At 38.4% G+C, this 16,399-nt stretch overlaps 1 pseudogene across 1 annotated transcript; it reads right to left on the reverse strand.

Moving 5' to 3' along the window:
* Positions 1-1,893: 1,893 nt before the first annotated feature.
* LOC145039532 (phosphatidylinositol/phosphatidylcholine transfer protein SFH8-like) lies at positions 1,894-4,463 on the reverse strand (annotated as a pseudogene). The gene is made up of 8 exons (XR_013679822.1): positions 4,446-4,463; positions 3,314-3,391; positions 3,124-3,225; positions 2,995-3,044; positions 2,798-2,900; positions 2,616-2,714; positions 2,430-2,549; positions 1,894-2,355 (listed from the first exon to the last, which is right to left on the reverse strand). The product of XR_013679822.1 is annotated as a phosphatidylinositol/phosphatidylcholine transfer protein SFH8-like (transcript).
* Positions 4,464-16,399: the final 11,936 nt, after the last annotated feature.

The following is a 16,399-nucleotide window of genomic DNA, read 5'->3' on the forward strand; positions in this document are numbered from 1 at the left end:
CACAAAGATGATAAACATCAAATTCCAACTAAGTAGAGTTGCATCTTTCCTTTCATAATTCTTTAAGACTAATGAACCCCTGCTTCGATAATTCTTGTGACCTGATTAAATAAAAGTCTAAAAATTAATATGCTAATATAATAAATAGAATAATCAACTAAAATTGGAAATGTACACGAGGCTGCAACTTTCAACTAAATCGGTTCAAATCCCAATTCAACTAAAAGCAACTTTCTTTCTGGAGTGTCCCTGTTACACTTTTAAGTAGTCTAGTCCTTTCATGCATGACTTAAGTAGAGCTAGCTAGTGAGGGCGATGGTGTCTTTTTACAATTAGATCAGTCAGGTCAATATTTTTTTAGTATAAGTAGGTTTGTTGACTTATGGAGCCTCCAAGACCAACTGTATTTAATGTTTTTAATCACAGAACTTACCTCTAGTTGTACCTTTCCACCACCTACCATTCCCTCCAATTCAACTAGCACCTCATGTGAATTTCCTTGTAAACATGGTTCTATGCTTTAGAGACATTATGGTGGAGATTGTTTTCTATAGTTTATAAGATAGCATCTGGACTTTAATACATTTATAAACTGCAACTATCCTTCAAACGTTACAGTATAACATCAAGGGTATTGGAACAATATCTTGTGCTAACTTCATAATGCTGAGTTTTTGTTTTAAATTTGATTGAGGTGCAAAGAAGCTAAAGACTTAAAGCAACCAAAAGAAAAAGAAGAAAGCTCACCATCACACATGGACTCCAAGCTGACAATTCCATTGCCCATAAGTTTATGGGGAGTAACAAGATTAGCATCCCAAGCTGCAACCTGAAGTAAATTGGTACATAACATAAGTTTTGAGGATCCAAAATGAGTTATGTATGGTTTCATGACACAACAAAATCTCTAATGCAAGTATTAGCAAAACTAACAAAGATGATACCGTCTTAAACTTGAAATACCAAAATGCCTACTCAATCTGATGTTTAGTGCCGTAATAAGAAAGAAGATTAAAGGTTGTTTAGTGGTAACTAGGAATAAGACATAAAGTGGATACTAAAATAATCCACTTAAAATGCATTTTGAACAACTCATATCGATATGGATAAGCCATCCTGCAATTTTTTTATCCATATCACTACACATCTCTATTTAAAATTATATATTATAAAAGTTATGCATATCTTATACAAAATATAATAACAGGTTTAATGTTTAAGTTACCTTAAAGCATTCATAATTCGCTATTGTGTTCCTGAATAATAGAGAAGCCGAAACTAGCATATTTCAAAAGATGCAGCATACTGCAGTCTTTTTTCTCTACCCATCGTCTAATTAATTAATTAAAGAAAATTAGAAATTGCCATAATTATTGGATTAATGTTCCATGAAAAGCTCATAAGCTTTAAGAACTTACTTGCATTATACCACTTTGGTAAATCCTACACATAAAAAGTTTTAATGATGTATTAGTAACATTTTAAAATTAATAAGATAATAAATAGCAAGTTAGTTGTAATCAGTATCATCTGAGGCTTCACTTTCCGGCATGTTTGTCACCGGAGGCGGTGGTTGTGGCGGCTCAGATGTTTTAATTGTCTGTGGGTGGGCAATCACAGGTGGAAGTGAGGTTGAATTCTCTGAAGTTTCAGTTGTTTGTATCTCCATTATTGCATACACCAAGAAAAAATGGTCACAATCATCATTGGGGAACATCTTAACAACAGATATAGAACATTCTTGTACAAAAGAGTCAAAATGGAGAGGAGAGGAAATAAGAACAAAAAAGTATTGCAAGTCAACCCAACCGAATCAGTTGATATAAATGTATAATGACCTACCTTTCCCTAAAACTCAAATAAAAAAAGGAACTAATTGGCTTACAAAGTTCCTTATGGCTTCGATTTCAATGTATCAACCTTCTCTTCAAGCTCACCTAACCTTTTCAACATGGAATTGAAAACCTCTGCTTCTTTAAAAGATGGAATCGGTGATGGTGGTCGGAATTCCTCATTCCTAGGCCCATCAAACGAGAATTCCTCGGTCCTTTTGGCATCCTCAGATCACGTTTCTGGAAGCTTCTTAGTCACACGCTTCAACACCGAATTCAAAACAGAAAAAACAGTCATCAAGACTGCCACAAGCATCACCCACATTCCGTTAGCTTTTTCCACTCCCTTTTGACCTTCAATAAATGTCAATGTCCATGTTTGACTTTGACCTCTGGGATCATAAGGCTTTGGAGATGAAGGTTGTTTTTTCCATCCATAATCAACAGCTTTATCCACCATGGGAACATACTCATCATATCCAGAAAATGGACCCGCATAGCTTGTACCCCCAATTGTCTTCGCCTATACACAACACAAAATATAACTTTTAAATAATATTAAAAAAAACTATACTTAAAAAAACAGTAAATACTTACTTCTTCACGAACAGGAGTCAACCTAAGATGTGAATAACTCCTCATTGCTTTCGGAGATGCAATATCTTCAGCTTCTGACCCTGACTCAGCAGTCGATGTATCACTGCTTCTTAGTTGCAGCTCAATAAATAAATAAATAATGAGGAAAATATATATTTAAAAAAATTGTTATTTAGTTGTTCCTACGGCATGAAGCTGAGGCTTAGTATATGCAACAATCTTTCCTTCACTATTTAAAACTTTAACCACCTATCATGCACGCCTTGCTTCACTATTAAGAGCCAACTGTCGGAAAAAAAAGTCCACAACAACTGATTTAGTTTAAATAAAAATATATAAAAAATATTACAAGTGCTTTTGAGCTTAACCTTCAATATTTCAGGATTATTCCATGGTCCTTTATCAGATAAAAGACAACCCCCTTTATCTAAACATTGTGTACACATGCCACCTAAGAAGTCTGGCAATTCACTGCAAATTATTGTTTCAAGTATTATAAAATATTAAGCTTATAAATAAAAGACAAATGTATATAATTAGTAAATGACATTGATAAGAACATTACCTGAAATCTATTATCTCAAGCAATTTATTCTAGTACTTGCATCCCAGAACCTAAACAAAAGAAAATTTATATTGTATAGTGAACTTGTGATTTTTATAAAAAAAGATATATGAAAAGATTGAAGCGTACGTGAATCTTCGAAGTTGTTTTGGGATCTAGAAATGACTTTACAGTACTCCAAAGCAGTCTAAAACCAGGGCCAACATTGATTATATACATTTGATGAAGTGTATGTTAACAAATATATAGTGCCAAAAAAGTTAATTAAAGATTATTGCTAAAATAAACTTCATTAATGAAGCAAACTAATCTTACTTACTTCAGGATAATTGTCGCCATCAATTTTTTGTAGACACGAAATGATTTCACGGGCACCTTTAGTTAAGTTCTTGAGCCCCTGAAAATATTCAAAAATGAAAATAATATTATTGAAGGTGATTATGTAAAGTGTGAACAAAGGGGAAGAAGATTCTCTTTTGCTAACTTGTTTCTTGGAGGAGATTCTCTGTTGCTAACTTGTCTCTTTTTAGAATCTCCACCTTGTTCTCTTAAACCAAAATGAAGACTTCAATGAGGATTCACACAACAGCCATTCAAAGCAGCAAATCAGGAAGCACAATAGTCCAATCCCATTCAAGTTTCTTTGGACCTATCAGCAAGATAAGAATACAAAATTCTTGTCATGATGGAAAGATTAAAAGCTAGTAAGATTTTAAATGAAAATGATTATAAAAATCAAAGAAAAATTAAACCAACAGCTAATTAAAAGATGCATGGACCATTATATTTGGTAGTAAGTAAGCAGCAACTGATAACCACAACATCAAACTTTTCAAAGAATTCAAACAGATATGAAACCCCCTGATTGTATACCATAACTCAGTCGCTATGCAATGTTGTGCAATTAAGAGAATAGAAACACAGTACCAATCTTTAGATCTAGACAACTCTTAGAGGCAGAGTAGCTCCGCCTCAGTGGCTGCCACTTGCAAGAAGGGGCGAGATGGAGCTGTTGCTGTAAACAATTACAACGAAGGTTCACATAAATTCCAAAATACAACAAATCAAGATCACCATGTTGTCTTCCGCAAGTTAATAATTAGGATTGAATGGAATTAACATATTTTCCATTAGTTTCAATACTTTCTCTAGAGGTTAAAACCTTAATCAAATTATATAGACAAAAAACGACATTAAATTAGTTTATGAGGATACCTAAATCATGGATAACTATTAGTTATTAAATTAGAAAATCATAACAATCTCAAAACAAAACCAATTAACCTTTAAGAATGTCTATCCAAGCCAGAAGCTAAAATTGGAACTTAAATCAAGATAGGGGAAATGTTGATATTTGAATGATGTGAAGAGATAAATCCATGGGAAGTATATGAACTATAGAAGAAACTTCAGACCAAAAAGAGGCATTAGTTGATAGAATTAGGGAATACCTGAAGCAAATCAACCATTGATGATGACCATGGAGATATAGGTGGCACAACAGGAAACTCTTACAATGAAATTGTAGAAATGGGAGAGAAGAGATGAACTATATGTCAGATTAAAAACATTTTCGAAAGACAGAGTTCGTGATATGAAGAAATGAAATTAGGGTTCAAGCCCTTACCTGCAATCAATCTTCAATTTTTAGTAAGCAAGATCGGTTGTCTACATGAGCTTATATAGTCTCCTATGGTAACCGCTTAGACGGTTTAGAAGAATGAAGAATTGCGAATGTGGAGAAGAAAGGTGTCTTCTAAGGAGCTAGGAATCCGATACAGTTAACGGAAATTTGTTGTGCTTTCAGCAAATCTCAAGCATCAGTTGTGCTTTCAGCAAATCTCAAGCACCGATCCATTCTGCTGAAGGTTCCCAATTGATGACTTTAGCATGAATGATTCTGAAGGTGATCGGTACCCAGGGCTCCCACTTAGATGAAATTGCAGAGAGAGAGAGAGAGAGAGAGAGATGGGCTGATTCTCAGCCTTACAAAGGTTTCGTGCTCTGGTTCTTTTCTAAGAATATCAGCAGAATGAAAGAAGACCAACTTCAGTAGATAGCAAAATGAGTGTGGACGGGTCCGATTTATCATCATCAAAAAGCTCCGATCTTTCTAATAGATAGAATCTCCAGTCTCTTTTGAAAGAAAAAAAAACCCTAAAAAGAGAAATCACAATTGATCCAATAATCAGTGATTTTGACCCAGGAGGGTTGTAATATTGATGATACAAGGTGCAGAAAACAGATTCAAAGGTGTCATCATCTTTAGGGTGCAAAGAGAATTTGGACTCGATTTAACTAGGATTCGAGTTGCATAAATTAACAGGAGAAGAAAAGTAGATAGACACCGCCGATTATGCTTGGACAGATGATCATTCGGTAAGAGCATGGCCGATGGGGAAGGACCAGTGGCCAATGGCAAAGATGAGGAACAAGATGTTGAAGAGAACGATAAGAAGGAGGTCAAGAGTAGCACAAAAGCGGATCGGATAGGAGATTAAGAAGGTGAAAGATAGAAAAAAGGTAGAAGGCGGGTTTTCAAAATTTTGGGGATTTCGTCTCCCTTATCTAAATGCGGGTTTCATTAAAATTATAAAGCGACATGCATAGAGGACGCGCGTTTAAGATAAAGCGCCCTCCGTGTTTTTAATTTTTTTCTTTAGACACTAATTTAAGGGCACGCAAAAATGTGTGACGTAAATCCTTAAATTTTTTGAAGAGATGACACTATTTTAAGGTCACTCTCTTTTGCGTAACATAAATCAGTGAGTGTCGTGGTTTGCGCGTCATTAAAGGCATATATTCTAGTAGTGTGTTCTTAAGATCCTTATTCCAACTCTTTCGAGTTCTGCAGACGATCCTCCATCCTGAAATTCCAACCAGATACTAACCATCTCAAATACATGAACTAAGTGTTGGAAAGTCTCCCAAACTCCCAACGCTGAACTCCTCAACCCATCAATCGTTGTGCTACTTCTTTTCCTTCTCAAAGGTCATGAACTCATTCTGGATCTGCATGCTCTTACCCCTGAACACTCGGAGGGTTCTCCCCCACTTTGATCCTGCTTATACCTCACTGCTCGATGCTTGAGAAGAATTCTCAATCTTCTCTGCTATACTGCAATCAATCTACTGAAGAACCAAGCTTACCATAGCTAGGGATTTACCCGATCCATTACTTGATGACACCTTCCTGAATCTAGCATAACACTACTGAGTCCCACATAAGCATGTTATAGTTATTGCATCCTAAGTAACCTGCTTCAATAAGGCACCACCCCTAACTACCACTTTATTATCCAAGGTATGCAGATGGCATATAACAAGCACGCAACACAATTCTAAAATACTTATACCAATAATGATGTAGAATCATAACAATATAATCATGAACAAATTTAATAAATAAACGAAAGACATGCACCTGCTACGCCCGGCGTTGCTCGCATCTCCTTGGTAGTCATCTAAAAAGCCCTGCCTCCTACCGCAGGCGCCTCTGCTCGGCCCTGACGACCGTCTGTGATCCTCAGAGTTGCAGGGTCAGGTCCTATCACCCATCCTACCGAAAACAAACCGGGGCACTAGGCCTTATTGTGGCCCCGCTGACTGCAGTGGAAACATATCAAGTCTGATCCCTGTGTGGTGGTAGCAGTACAATCCCTGCTAAGATGACCAGTCCGGCCGCACTTGAAGCAACCCGAATCTCCACCACTACGACTCCTACACGCGCCCTCATGCATCCTTCCGCACCTCCTGCATCGATCGCGGCTCTGGTAATCCCTCGATCTCGAATCTAACCCGTTGGGCCTTTTGCCCGAACCTGTGGCTACCTAAACCTCATCCAACTTCCTCTTCTGGATCTGCTCCAAATCAATCTCTCTCTCTCTCTTTCTCTCTCTCTAGCTCGTGCGATCATATCCTCCAACGTTTGGCAGCTGGACCTGCTTATACACTGCTTGATGTCATCCCTCAACATCTTGTGATATCGGGCCTTCTTCATCTCCTCTTCCGCGACATACTGCGGAACAAGGAGGGCCTTCTCCTTGGACTTGGTGGTTATCTCCACCACAGTCTCAGTAGTCTGCATCAAATCCTGAAACTCCCGTGCCAACTGTTGCACCTCAATAATCGGTGAAAACTCATCCCTGAACCTGGCCGAGAAATCACTCAATGTCATCGCGTCCAACGCGACATCATCATCAATAGCATGACCAACCTCCTCCCACCAATTCCTTGCTCTGTCCTTCAGAAGACAGGAGGCGAGTTTGACCTTGTCCCCCTCGGGACACCGACTCGTACGGAATGCGTTGGCAATATCAACCAACCACCTGCTGCTAGCGATGGGATCCCTAGCCCCATGATAATCTGGCACTCCACAAGCTCTAAACTCTAGGAATGTCAAGCACGCGCTCACATCAAAGCCATTATATTGGTACGAAAGGCTCCCAACCTCTCATCCAAGATCTCCAGTATACCCTCATTGACCATACCAAAGATCACAGGAGTCTGATCTAGGATACTGCGCGTAACCTCTGTTAATATCAAATCCCTCATACGCTCCTCGAGTTGCTTGGCCCCTGAACCCGAGCCTGATCCCTCTCTGGCGCCTGATCCGCCCACTGGTCTCTCTCGCAATGTCACCATGCTGAAAACATAATGCAATACTATCAAAATACTCATCACTGCTGAGGGATCATACGCACACGCTACAAGTTTCCCAGTCTCGTCTCATCTTTTCTTGAATCGAGTACGGATCCTCTGCTTCTAGCAGTACAGGCCCATACTACCTTCCTTATCTATCCGTACTTTCCTCGAGAACTGCTTTAACTCCACCAGGTCCCTTTTTCTACTACTACTGTTCCCAACACTATCTCATCCTAGGCTTACCCTAGGGAAACCTATGACTCAACTCGAACTAATCCTCAGTTGCTGAAGGCCTCTTTGTGATGCCAATTATCCATCACCTGAATACCATCACATGTGACGAGGCTCAAATAATTCTTCGAGTAAAAGACTCGTCCCTACAATCGTTAGACTCATACGAGAGCTGTGCAATAGGGCCAAATCCAGCACTCTGAGATTATTCAACCCTGATCATATGTGACGTGACGTATTCACCTAATGGCTAACTCCCATCACTCAGAATCCCACAATGCACAAAGCAAGCAACATTCAGACAATGGAAAATTTAACCATAACATACTCAAGCAATCATAATCTCATATCAAGAATCTGCACTAGCATGCAACATAATCTCATATACTCAGGCATAACCTAAACAGGCTACCCTACTACTGTCTAACCAATATCATCATGCAGCTCAAAAGCACATATAACAGGCACATAAGGCATCCTCTCTAGATCCTTAGTCCTAATCTAGCATTGTTCTACTAACTGATAAACATAACATAAACTTGTATGGGTATTTTGGGGTACTTACTTCAGCTTAGTTGATTACATGCACCACACCCTTTTCTCTTATTAAAGTTCTTTTCTTTTTGAATTCCTTTCGCTTTTCTAAAACTGTTTCATTTCTCAAAACGCTTTTACCAAAAATTGTCTTTTCATTTTGAAAACTTTTATACCACTTCCTTAGTTTGAGTTCAGACACACCCGAGAGTATGTCCGAATCTCTCAAACCAAGGCTCTGATACCAACTTGTAATATCCCAAAAATCCTAACCGAAATTTTTTCTTTAAATCATTACTAAAACCATTTTTTAGAAAAACATATCATAAGGCATAACATGAATTCAGAGTATTAATTTCAAAACATATTTCATTATCAGAGTAAAACATCCCAGGCTGACTAATCAATGGTGCGTGCCATGCGATCACCCCGAGCTCTTCCCTCCGCTACCGGAAGTACCTGAAACCAAAACTAAAAACCGTAAGCACGAAGCTTAGTGAGTTCCCCAACCTACCACATACCCTTCACAAACACATATAACATATACTGGGCCACACCCGCTATTTCGGGCCTCACCCCTACATCGGGCCCCGCCGCTCCAGGCCCCGCTTGGCTTCGAGCACCGCTCGGATACATATTTGTTTCTTTTAGGCCCCGCCTATCTCTAGGCCCCGCCTGCTAACCACATAATACAATTAGCATATAACACATAACTAAACATACCCTACTGTAATCCTCCCCTTAGGCCTCACCTGTCTTGGGCCTTGCCCCTATCCTGTCACTAGTGAGTCATGGAGCCCCATCCAAGCTCCTACGGTAAGTGAGATACGGGCCACGCCCCCACTCACTCCATGCCTATCTCAGGCCTCGCCCATGCTCTGCTACTAATGAGATATGGAACACCGTCCATACTCTGTTATTGGTGACATACAAGACCTCGCCCACACCCACCTTCCTACCAGGCACATACATGCATCACACAGATAACAAGTATACTCTAACATGCAAACCATTCCTCGGGCAGTCTCCCAACATCGGACCTTGATCCGGAATATCATACTAGCAAACAGTGCCTAGGGCTAACCCCCGGGTCTTCCTACTCATAACTACATGGGCCGACATTGCGGTCGTAGACCCATTCACACAAAGGGAAACTCACCTGCACTGCTGAACCGGCTAATAACCCTTTGGCTGTTGTTCGATAATTCTCTGAACCGCTGCTCCACTATCTCCCCGAGCTATCAATATCAATATCAAATAACACTTAGTCCCAAACTGAACTCTTAGTAGTAAATTCTTGGTCAAAGTCAACCTTCTTGACTGACTCTACTCGCCGAGTCTCCCCAAGACTCGTCGAGTCCATGCATTCAGAAACTCCCATAAAACGACCTAACTCGCCGAGTCACCCCAAGACTCGTCGAGTTCAACGATCTTTGAGTCCCATCCTGCCCAACTCACTGAGTCTCCACGCAACTCACCAATCTAAGTCTTAACCAGAAGGGGTTAGTGCTTCGCGACCTGACTCGCCGAGTCCAAGAACAGACTCGCCGAGTCCATGACAATCGTCAATAGACTCATCGAGTTGTTCTTCCAACTCGTCGAGTCCATGCCCATCTTCATCCAACTCGCCAAGTTCACCCATGTGACTCGCCGAGTCACTTCAGTTCTTAATCCATACAGTGGCTTTTCGAGCCATGCAGGGGCTCCAACTCATAGATACACTCTTCCCAAGTCTATTCCTCACGTAAAGTTGCAAACTTTACGTGAAACCAAAGAGATATGGGCTTAAAACACTCTAGGTCTAGGTTTTGTGATGAAGGGGCTTCACCAACAACTTATTGGCATAAACTTTATGGCTTTCTGGATCCTTAATAGCCTAGATCTGAGGTAGCAACCTCATATCTACTCCAAACTCGGAATAAACCTCCTCCATACTCAAAAATGCCCAAAACTCAACCATAAGATAGATCTAAGTGCAATAGAGTCATCTTATTACCTCAAGGGATCTGAAAAGTTACACCAACTCTGGATTTAAAGCCAATCCTTGAATCACCAAAGGTTCCCTTCCTCCTTCTTCCTTCAAATCACCCAAAATGGCAAGAAAGCTTGATTGTGCAAAAATAGGGACTTAGGGTTTCTTGTTCTGGATAAGAGAGGCTATATAGAACCATAAGGGAGAGAATGAGATGATTATATAGTGCATAAAGCCCTGGACTTAGGGTTTCCCAATCCAGACCGGACTCACCGAGTCCATTTTCTGTCTCGTTGAGTCGATCACTTATTCTTTGACCTGGATCTCGCTCGGACTCGTCGAGTTCCACCCTGGAATCGACGAGTTGACCCCTTTGACCTAGGGTTTTCCTTTCTTTTCTTGCTCTTTTTGATTTTGTGTGTTGCAGTAAGTATCACAACCACCTCCAAAGTCTAAAACACACACTCGCAGCATGTCCTCTAGAGACTGGATGGTCCGCTTACTCTGACCATCCGTCTACGGGTGAAAAGCAATGTTGAAGTGCAGACGAGTACCAAGTTCGTCATGAAAATTCTTCCAGAATCTGGAAGTAAATCGCATGTCTCAGTCTAAAATCACTAAGACTGACACTCTGTACCGAGTTCCTACCTCTCGAATGTAGATATTGGCAAACTTCTCGGATGGGATGCTCTCCTGGATCGGTATGAAATGTGCACTCTTGGTCAATCGATCCACGATGATCCAAATCGAATCTACTCCCTGTGCAGTCCTTGGAAGCTTTGTGATCAAGTCCAGTAATATCTTCCCATTTCCACATGGGAATATCCAACGCCTGCGTCTTGCCGTGAGGCCTCTAGTGCTCGGTCTTGACCTTTCTACAGGTCAAGCACCTCTCGACGTACCAGGCGACGTCTCGCTTCATACATGGCCACCAGTAGTCGGGTCGAAGATCTCTGCACATCTTTGTCGCCTCGGGATGGATAGAAAACCTAGATTTATGTGTCTCCTCCATCAATACCTGGCGCACACCTCCATGATATGGGACCCACACCCTACGGTGAAGAGTCAACAACCCACGACTGTCATAGTCGAAGGAGGAAACCTGACCCACAATACGCTCGCTCCTACGATGTTCCTCTTTCATGACCTCCTGTTGAGCCTCCCGAATCCGCTCCAACAGCAGAGTCACAACTGTCATCCTCATACAGATATCCCTGATCGGTGCTGCTTTGCGGCTAAGCACGTCGGGCATGACATTGGCCTTCCCCGGGTGGTAGAGGATCTCACAATCATAATCCTTTACCACATTAAGCCATCGACGTTGCCTCATATTAAGATTTGGCTGATCCATGAGATACCTCAGGCTCTTGTGGTCTGTGTAAATGGTACAACGAACCCATATAGGTAATGACGCCAAATCTTGAGGGTGGAAACAACAGCCCCCAGCTCCAAATCTGATGGGTTTTATACAAACAATCCTATGTGTACATGTAACCCTAGCATTGGATCTATGTTTTCACTATTAGATACACAACATTATGAACACATAATAAAACCCTAAAGATGATTGCTATTTTCGAAATTAACCAAGAAGGTTAGATTACATACCTCTTGTTGTTATATTGTAATAACAACTTGAATCTTCAAACCCTAAGTCTTGAAAGCAAGCACCACAAGTGTAGTGCCTCTAATAGATCACAAACACCAAGAGCAATTGGAGAGGCTATAGAGAAAGAAGGGTAGGTATAAAATCCATCCCTAAGAATCCTTGGGAAGGTATGGACGAATTCATGAGCCAAAGGGGTGTTTATACAGGTGTAGAGATAGGGTTTCAGTCCTTATCCTTATCTAGTTGCTTGCCCACCAAGCAAACCATAAGATAAGCCTTAAATCCTTATAATGGACGAATTCTAAGGCCTTATCACCTTAAATTCATCCAACCTATCCTTAGGATAATCCTTACCCTATTTTGTAACTATCACATAATTACAATTCAGCCCCTCTAGTTTAATTAATTACATTTGATCACAAAATTAATTCTTAATTAATTATTGACCAATATTAATTAAACAAATATGATTTCCCCTTTAATATATTATTCTTATAACATATTAATAAATCATAATAACCTCTCTCTCTCTCTCTATTATTTCTCCAGTCAAGTTGCTTTGGTGAAGGCAACCCAAATGGACCATGCACAATCGGGTCAAGTACTTACCAATTATTGTTACAGGCTTAGACACTAATCCAACAGTCTCCCACTTGGATAAGTCTAGTAACTATAAATGTAAGTACACCTCGATTTGCAATCGTAGCTCTCAAAGACGCTGTCAAACTCTGATCTTATCAGTAACCTGTACTTCAGATAAAGGATCCTATATTCCTCCATTCTAGATATCGTATAGACACGAGACATAGATTAAAATCATTCTCTCAGTCTATGTGCTATTTCTCGATTTCCAATTTACGACGACTGACCAATTGAACAAATCAAATTAGCCCTAGTCCGGCCGAGCATTTACGTTTTTCATCACTAAATCATCGAGGGGCCCACACATATCGCTTTTATCCCACTCTGGGTAAAAGGAATGGATAAACTTTGACTCAATGTTTGCTTGCACTCACTCACCAAATCACACACAACAATAAGTTTTATAACACCGAGTTACTGGTGCGTTTACATATTATCAATGTGCAACCGATTCGCAAGATACAACTCACACATCTCGGTTTCAAGAATACAAGATATTATCGTCTCACCAATCGCTCGTGATAAAATCCATGAAGCGATCCAAGTGAACGTGGGTTTAATCCAATGCTCAAAATCATATTCATAAGCACTCATGAGCGTTGTAGCAAACCTTTGCTATGTCTAATACGCTTTAGACAATCTACAACCAATTCATGACAGTCTTCATTCATACCTACTTCCAATGTATGATTAATTGTGGTCCGTTTGAATAATTCGATTATTCTTAATAAACTCAATTATTCTGGAAGTCAAAACATGCAAAGTGAAACACAAAGGTAATACTAATCTTGTATGGTCCCAAACCCTTGAGTATAAATAAAACACCTTTATTTAATCACCATATTGATTACTCATTATCCCTTGTTTAACGTTTCAGATAATCAACTTTATAACTCGAATTATAACCACAATTGTCCCATGCTCCAAGCATACACACTTTGGTTTTCTATGGTTTATCACTTCGTGAAATAGATCAAGCAAATACATTTTCAATCATTCTCATTTCACAAATCCCAATTCTTTATCATAAGCACAAGAATATCAAATTCTTGTCACTTATAGAATATGTCAAATTCTAATATTTTATGCAATGATCCTCTTGTGAAGTTACGGCACAAAATCACAAAGACGCGGCCATCAAATCACAAGGTACTCTATCAAAATAGTTACAAAACTATTCTATAGATGTGATGTCTCTTACTCAAAGTACATTCTTTGAACATCCTTTTGCATAAAATTTTCTAATTTAGACATAAATTCTTAATTTCCAACTCCTATTTATGGAAACATTTCCATATTTACTATATGAAAACTCATTCTTAATAGAATCTTATCTATTCATAATGATGTCGATATGGTCCATTCAATTCCATACTTCCAACTACTCACAAGCGACCAATCCTCAGCGAGTTTTGGATCGTCCTTTGATAGTTGTTTAATTATCTTAGTCAAAACCGATTCTTGTCCTTTTTCCCTCTTAATGTGCTAGATATTTTGAAGAATTTAGAATGGTCAAATATTATTGCATTTGTAATCGATCTTATACCCGAAGCGTATGGGACACGATGCATAATGTCTTACATGAAGATACGATACTCTATCAATCTTCTGCCATAACATTTTATGTGTCACGTTCTTACAATTCGAAGTATGAAGAGGGATACCGTAATCATAATCAAAATTTTAAGAATACACTATGTATCTTTTGACTAAATTTATTAAAATTTCTCAATCTAAGCTTTAGATCTTGAAACGAAGTACAATATTCTCTCCCTTAATTATAGCAAAACAAGTATTCAATTCTTACAACTTTGCAAAGTATGACTCTTGTTTTCTATAATTAATATTGCTAACTTGCAATACTTGCCTTAATAATCATACAATCATAACATTTATGCTCCCACTATCATGATGATTATTATAAACATAACACTTATGCTCCCACTAGCTTTGACATCTATTTAGATACAGCTTAACTTTCAGAAAAACAATATTTATTGAATTTCTTAAGTTCATGTTTCTAATACCTAATGCTTTGATAATCTTTTATCTAAGCTTCTTAATCTCATACACCTTTATCCAAGACAGCTCATATGTGTGTCTTAAACAATTAAGACTAACTGCTAAATCTCACAATTCGAATCATGGAGAGGGATACCGTAACCATAATCAAATTTGAGAATGAAATTTTACAATTGCTATCTTCTTAAAATCTCTCTTAGTGAAAGCATTTTCTCATAGTCATTTTCATGAAGGAAAAAATCTTATGACACTTAGATTTTAATGGTGTATGTGTTCCTATCCATGTGAATTTGTTAAAACCAAGGTTTACGACAAATTCAAACTCATATGGATCGAACTTTCTTAATCTTGATTTCTTGCCTTATGGTAGCACAACTGCCCACCATGTCTTCCAAGTAGTTAAGCAACTCACCCTATCTCATCAATGTACCATTCATTGATAAAGGTCCTTGCCTTTTATGTATTCAAATGAGAACTCGTAGGGCTCACATGCATAATTAACTCTATTGGAATGGCATATAAACAAGATAATGTCAGCACGATAGGTTGTAAACCTCAAATCGTGTGCTAGTGATGTTAGATAAGGTTTATTTTGATTTGTTCTTGAAACCTTTCAATACAATTAAGACTCCCACTGACTCCTTGACATATAAGATTCTCTTGTCAATAAACATTTCTTAACAAACAAATGTTCAAGAGTTAGTGTAGTTTTTATCAAAACACTTCATAAATAGGTCCTAGTTGGTCTTTGTCTTATCCAAGACATCACAACTTTCCTCATTTGATGAATGTTATAAACCTTCTTATTACTCAATGTCATAATCTTAACTCTAAGACTTGTTTTGGAATGAAGTATGATTGACTTCTTGATTTAACCATTTCTTCAATTCTTGATTCCTCTTCTTAGACATACAATTGTACTAAGACTCAGTTAGAGGATCAATTGAGATATGGTTCTTAATCATTAAGTCCTATCACAATAAAAGGTACTCTCCCTTCTTCTTAGAACGGAGAAACTTTTATCTTTCTGCCTACTTGATTCTTCTTATTCGTTCTGCTATTGATTGAAACTCTTTTAATCAATTCAGAATTATACTCAATCTTATTATAACCATATTTACTAAACTTTAGTAAATCATGACAAATATCTTGTCACTCTTGTGGTGGAATTGATCAACACACAAATTTGTGTACTTGATCTCATAGTCCTTCACTTGACACTTTGTCAAAGACTAGTCTAAATTTCCCAAATTTGATAGTTTTTCATTCATCATGTAATACTTGTTGCACTATTACAAGTTTCTATCCACTTGAAACTTGGGCGATGAAAAACTCTCCCTATTTAGTAAAATTTTGAACCTTCCACAAGTAATCTAATTAAGAATCAAATCCATATTGCTAATAGTAAAAGTACATAAACATCAATTTTCATATATGCCATTGCAAGGATAATCAAATAAGATAAAATCCAAAATTTATTTTATTCATCAAAGCAGCGGGAAACATGTCCTTACAACGCAAAATTCAAATGAAAAACTATGTAGTCAAATACTCCTAACAAATCTATCATAACTTCCTAAGCTCAAAATCTGATCTTCGAATCCATGAGATCGTAATCCATTTCTTCGTGATCAGACTCATCTTGCTATTCCATCAACTTTCCCTTCTTTTCTTTGATCCTGCAAAACATGCAAATGTAATCTTATCACATTATGTATAAAGAATGGGAATTTAATGGAGTTAGATAGTGG

Source organism: Lactuca saligna, chromosome 4, assembly GCF_052625555.1.
Source record: "Lactuca saligna cultivar CGN05327 chromosome 4, ASM5262555v1, whole genome shotgun sequence".
Taxonomy (NCBI): Eukaryota; Viridiplantae; Streptophyta; class Magnoliopsida; order Asterales; family Asteraceae; genus Lactuca; species Lactuca saligna.